The sequence below is a fragment of the Arachis ipaensis genome, chromosome B6 (genome assembly GCF_059453495.1).
Source record: "Arachis ipaensis isolate K30076 ecotype BB chromosome B6, ASM5945349v1, whole genome shotgun sequence".
Taxonomy (NCBI): domain Eukaryota; kingdom Viridiplantae; phylum Streptophyta; class Magnoliopsida; order Fabales; family Fabaceae; genus Arachis; species Arachis ipaensis.
Genome location: NC_142441.1, coordinates 73133094 through 73138505, shown reverse-complemented (window position 1 = coordinate 73138505; position 5412 = coordinate 73133094). Strand labels below are relative to the sequence as shown.

The 5412-nt window shown below is 40.8% G+C and overlaps 1 non-coding gene across 1 annotated transcript; it reads right to left on the bottom strand.

Annotated features, from left to right (window-relative positions):
- Positions 1-2330: 2330 nt before the first annotated feature.
- Positions 2331-2434, bottom strand: LOC148561333 (small nucleolar RNA R71). The gene has a single exon (XR_015886566.1). It is a non-coding gene; the product is annotated as a small nucleolar RNA R71 (small nucleolar RNA).
- Between the last annotated feature and the right edge of the window lie 2978 nt (positions 2435-5412).

Here is a 5412-nt window from a genome sequence, read left to right as displayed (position 1 = left end):
CCACCTTTAAGCTTCAGTTTAACCTTAAACTGAAGCTTAAACGTGTTCGACCCAATTGCTCCTCCAGGGTTGCTTTCTTCATTTCCACGTTTAAGCTTCAGTTCAACCTTGAACTGAAGCTTAAACGTGTTCGACATTTCACACTCCTGGGTTGCTTTCTTCCATTTCCACGTTTAAGTTTCAGTTTAACCTTAAACTGAAACTTAAACTTCAACTTAAACGCCACCTTTTGAAAGAGGTTTCTGGGCCAAATATATTGAAGTTTAAGTTAGCATTTGAGCACAAACATTAACTTAAACGTATTATGGTATGAAACCCAATTGAATATCATGGTTTATGGGATTGGGCCTGAAGAATTGATGAGTCTGGAGCTTTAATTTTTTGAGTCTTGTGTCATTACTTTTTTATCACTAAGTTTGCTCAATGAATGTTACAGAATTGGATCACAGCCTCATCAGGATTATGGACCATAAACCCAAAGCAAAAGGAAATCAGGGAAAGGCCTCAAAGCCCAAGAAACACAACAGAAGCTCAATTTAGAAAGTGTATAAATAGGATAGAATTTAAGTTAGTTAGGAGGATCGGGAGAGAATTTTGGATCATTTTCTTTTAGTTTTGTAATTGAATTCAGAGCTATGACTCACTAAACCCCTTTCATTGGGTTAGGGAGCTCTATTGTAATTCAATGAATCAATAATAGTTTTATCTTCTTCTTCAATCTTTTCTCTTGAATTTTGTTAGAAAGCTTCTCGATCTAATTCCATTGGGTAGTTGTCTTGGGAAAGAAACTACCCATAATTGGAATCCTTCGGAACCTTGGGAAATGAATGGAGGATTCATGCTAGAGAAGCTTTCTCACAGTGAATTGGATTGGGGTTTGGATGGATATTGTGACATGTAATCCTACCAAATTGTGGTTCATGAAACTGTGTGGTATAATCAGTGATCGAGCATCATCTCTTCTTATGAACATTTAAACCAAGGGATTGGGAATTTGTTCGTTTTTAGAGAGAATTGGTGAGCCAAGGGATTGGGATCCAATCATATAAGATTGCCAAGCAAAACTCAATGAATGCATTGGTTGAGGAAGGAATAAAAATGTTTTGATTCGGAGATCTCAATATCTCCTAACACCCAATGAATTCCCCATTTCTGATCTACCACTTTCTCTTTACATTCTGCAATTAAATTCATGCAATCACCCCATCCCTTTTAATTTCAGCAATTTAGCTTCTCGCTCTTTAATTCATGCAATTTTACATTCCGCAATTCTCATCTAAATCTTGATTCCGCTCAACTAGAACATACTTCTAATCCAAATTGCTCACTCAACCAATCCTTGTGGGATTCGACCTCACTCTATTGTGAGTTTTTACTTGACGATAACCGGTGCACTTGCCGGAAGGAATTTTGCCGATTGTGCAATTTCCTAATTCGTAGCATAACAAGTTTATGCGCATCAAGTTTATGGCGCCGTTGCCGGGGATTGGTTTTCGATTGACAATTCTCAAATTGGAAGTTAACTAGATTGAGCATTTTTCTTGCTTTGTTAATTCAGTTCAAGTTACTTGTTGAATTTTTAATTTCTGCACTCTGTTACATGCTTTCTTTCTTTATGCCTTTAAATTCAAGCAACTAACTCACTGACTCACTAACTATTTGAATTAATTCCTCAACTACTCTAACCATACTCTTCCATTAACCAAGAGTATTTCACTTGTTTGTTGCCTGTGCTGTGTTCTTGTATGACAGGTAGGAGAGGAGAGACATCAACTCCTCCATATACCGAACCAGAGAGGACCCTTCATAGACTTAGAAGGGAAGCAAGAGGGAAGAGAGTACTGAGAGAAGAGGAATCTGAAGGAGAATCTGAGGACAATTTTGAGGAAGCTCTAGATCTCAACATGGATAGAGAAGTTCACAACCATGAGAGAGCTGATGGAAACAATGCCATTCCCGAGAGGAGGGTTCTTAGTTCATACATAAACCCAATCTCTGGGAATTGTGGTAGCAGCATTCAGAAACCACCCATTCAGGCCAACAATTTTGAACTCAAACCACAGCTAATATCACTTGTGGAGAATCATTGTTCATTTGGTGGGAGTGCTAATGAAGATCCAAACCAACATCTCACAAAATTCCTGAGAATTTGCGACACTGTGAAGTCCAATGGAGTCCAGGAAGATACCTATAAACTGCTCTTGTTCCCATTTTCACTTAGGGACAAGGCAGCTAAGTGGCTGGAATCATTCCCAAGGGAGAGCCTAACAACCTGGGATGAGGTGGAAAGCAAGTTTCTGGCACGTTTCTACCCCCCACAAAAGGTCAATAGGCTTCGATCTGAGGTTCAGACATTTAGACAACAAGATGGTGAAACTCTCTACGAGGCATGGGAGAGATTCAAGGATTTGACAAGGAAATGCCCACCAGACATGTTCCATGACTGGGTGCAATTGCATATTTTCTATGATGGACTTTCTTATGAATCAAGGAAGGCTGTAGACCATTCATCAGGAGGTTCATTGAACAGGAAAATGACTGTGGAAGAAGCCATTGAAGTGATCGAGACAGTGGCTGAGAATGAGTACTACTATGTTTCAGAGAGACACAACACTAAGGGAGTCATGGAGCTGAACCATGTTGATACAATTTTAGCCCAAAACAAGGTGTTTGCCAAGCAACTAGCAGAGCTCACCAGGAAATTAGAAACAAAGCAAGTGGCCGCAATACACACACAAGATCAAGAGGAAGTAAGCACTGAAGGAGGTGATTGGGAAGAGGCCAACTATGTGGGAAATCAACAAAGGCAATCATATGATCCACATTCCAACACTTACAACCCAGGATGGAAAAACCACCCAAACTTTGGGTAGGGGAACCAACAAACCCAACCACAAAACCACAAACCTTACAACCACAACCAACATAACAATTCCACATACCAAAACTCCAACCAAAGATCATACCAAGCCACACAAAACACTTACTCCCAACCATCATATCATGGCCAAAATAATCAACCTACCCAACCTAATCCGAACCAACAATTTCAAGATCAATTAAACAGGATAGAAGGAATGCTTGCAACCATGAGTCAAGACATAACCGAATTGAAAGCCTTTAAGGAAGAAGTAAATTCTAACCTGCAAAACCAAGGAGCTGCCATCCAGAAGCTAGAAAATCAAATTGTGTATTTGTCTAAGCAAACCCCTGGGCCAAGCGTTTCTCATGTTGCCAAGGCTATTGCAAGGGAAGAATGTAAGGCCATAACCCTCAGAAGTGGAAAGAATCTAAAGGAGATCTCAAAGGAAACCACAGAGGATGAAGCAAAGGAAAATGTGAGGGACAAGGAACAAGGACAATCTTTTACACCGTCTGCAACAAAAGAAAAAGAAAAAGAGGTCTTGAAGCCTTATACACCTAAAGCACCATATCCTCAACGTTTGATGAAAAGTGAAAAGGATGGCCAATTCTCCAGGTTCTTGGAGATTTTCAAGAAGCTTCAAATCAACATTCCGTTTGCTGAGGCAATAGAGCAAATGCCACTCTATGCAAAATTCTTAAAGGAATTAATGACCAAGAAGAGAAGCTGGAGAAATGAGGAAACTGTGTTGTTGACTGAAGAATGCAGTGCCATCATTCAACACAAATTGCCTCTGAAATTGAAGGATCCAGGCAGTTTCCAAATCCCCTGCATCATAGGAGAAGTCATGGTGGAAAAGGCCTTGTGTGACTTAGGGGCCAGTATCAATTTGATGTCTCTAACAATGATGAGAAGAATGAAGATTGAGGAAGCCAAACCAACAAGAATGGCCCTCCAATTGGCAGATCGAACTTTTAAATTCCCTCATGGGATAGTTGAGGATTTGTTGGTGAAAGTGGGAGATTTTATATTTCCTGCTGATTTTGTGGTGTTAGATATGGAGGAAGAAGCCAAAGCTTCAATAATTCTGGGAAGACCCTTCCTGGCTACTGCTGGAGCCATCATAGATGTACAAAAGGGTGAACTCACTCTTAGACTACATGATGAGAAATTGGTGTTTAACGTATTCAAGGCAATGAGCTATCCATCAGAATCACTAAGGGAATGCATGAGGGTGGATGTAGTGGACATTGCAGTACAAGAAACCTTTGAGGAAACAACAAAGGAAGTGGCAGAGGAGGAGTTCACCAAGGACATAGAAGTTAGTGACATCAAGGCTGCTGAAACAACCATGCCAAGCATGCCAGAGAGAGTGAAAGAAGAGAAGGAAGCACCAAAACCTGAGCTCAAAGCATTGCCCCCTAATCTCAAGTATGCATACTTGGGTAGTGATGAGAGTCATCCTGTTATCATTAGCTCTGCCCTGAGTCAAGAACAGGAAGAAGAATTGATCAAGGTGCTACAAACTCATCAAGATGCCATTGGATGGACCTTAGCTGATTTGAAGGGGATAAGTTCATCCATATGCATGCATAAAATCTTGTTAGAAGAGGATGCTAGACCCTCCATCCAAGCTCAGAGAAGATTGAATCCCGTCATGAAAGAAGTGGTACAAAAGGAGGTCATGAAGTTATGGCAGGCAGGGGTAATCTACCCCATTTCTGATAGCCCATGGGTTAGTCCCATCCATGTAGTTCCCAAGAAAGGTGGCATAACTGTGGTGCCAAATGAGAGGAACGAACTCATACCCACAAGAACTGTCACTGGGTGGAGGATGTGCATAGACTACAGGAAGCTCAATGAAGCCACCAGAAAAGATCATTTCCCACTCCCATTCATGGATCAGATGCTTGAAAGGCTTGCAGGACATGCTTACTATTGCTTTCTGGATGGATACTCAGGCTATAATCAGATAGTAGTTGATCCGAGAGATCAAGAGAAAACATCATTTGTTTGTCCATATGGAGTTTTTGCTTATAGACGCATGCCCTTTGGATTGTGCACTGCACCTGCCACTTTCCAAAGATGCATGCTGTCCATCTTTTCGGACATGATTGAAAAATTTATTGAGGTCTTCATGGATGATTTTTCTGTGTTTGGAGATTCTTTTCCTAGCTGCCTACACCACCTTGCCTTGGTGCTTAAGAGGTGCCAAGAGACCAACCTAGTATTAAACTGGGAAAAGTGTCATTTCATGGTCACAGAAGGAATAGTCCTTGGCCACAAAATCTCTAATAGAGGCATTGAGGTGGACAGAGCTAAGGTGGAACTCATCGAAAAATTACCTCCACCAAGTAATGTCAAGGCAGTTAGGAGTTTTTTGGGACACGCTGGTTTTTACAGAAGGTTTATTAGAGACTTTTCTAAAATAGCCAAACCTTTGAGTAACTTGCTTGTCTCTGATACACCCTTTGTATTTGATAAAAATTGCATGCTAGCCTATGAACTTTTGAAGCAAAAACTTTCCTCTGCACCTATCATTGCCCCAC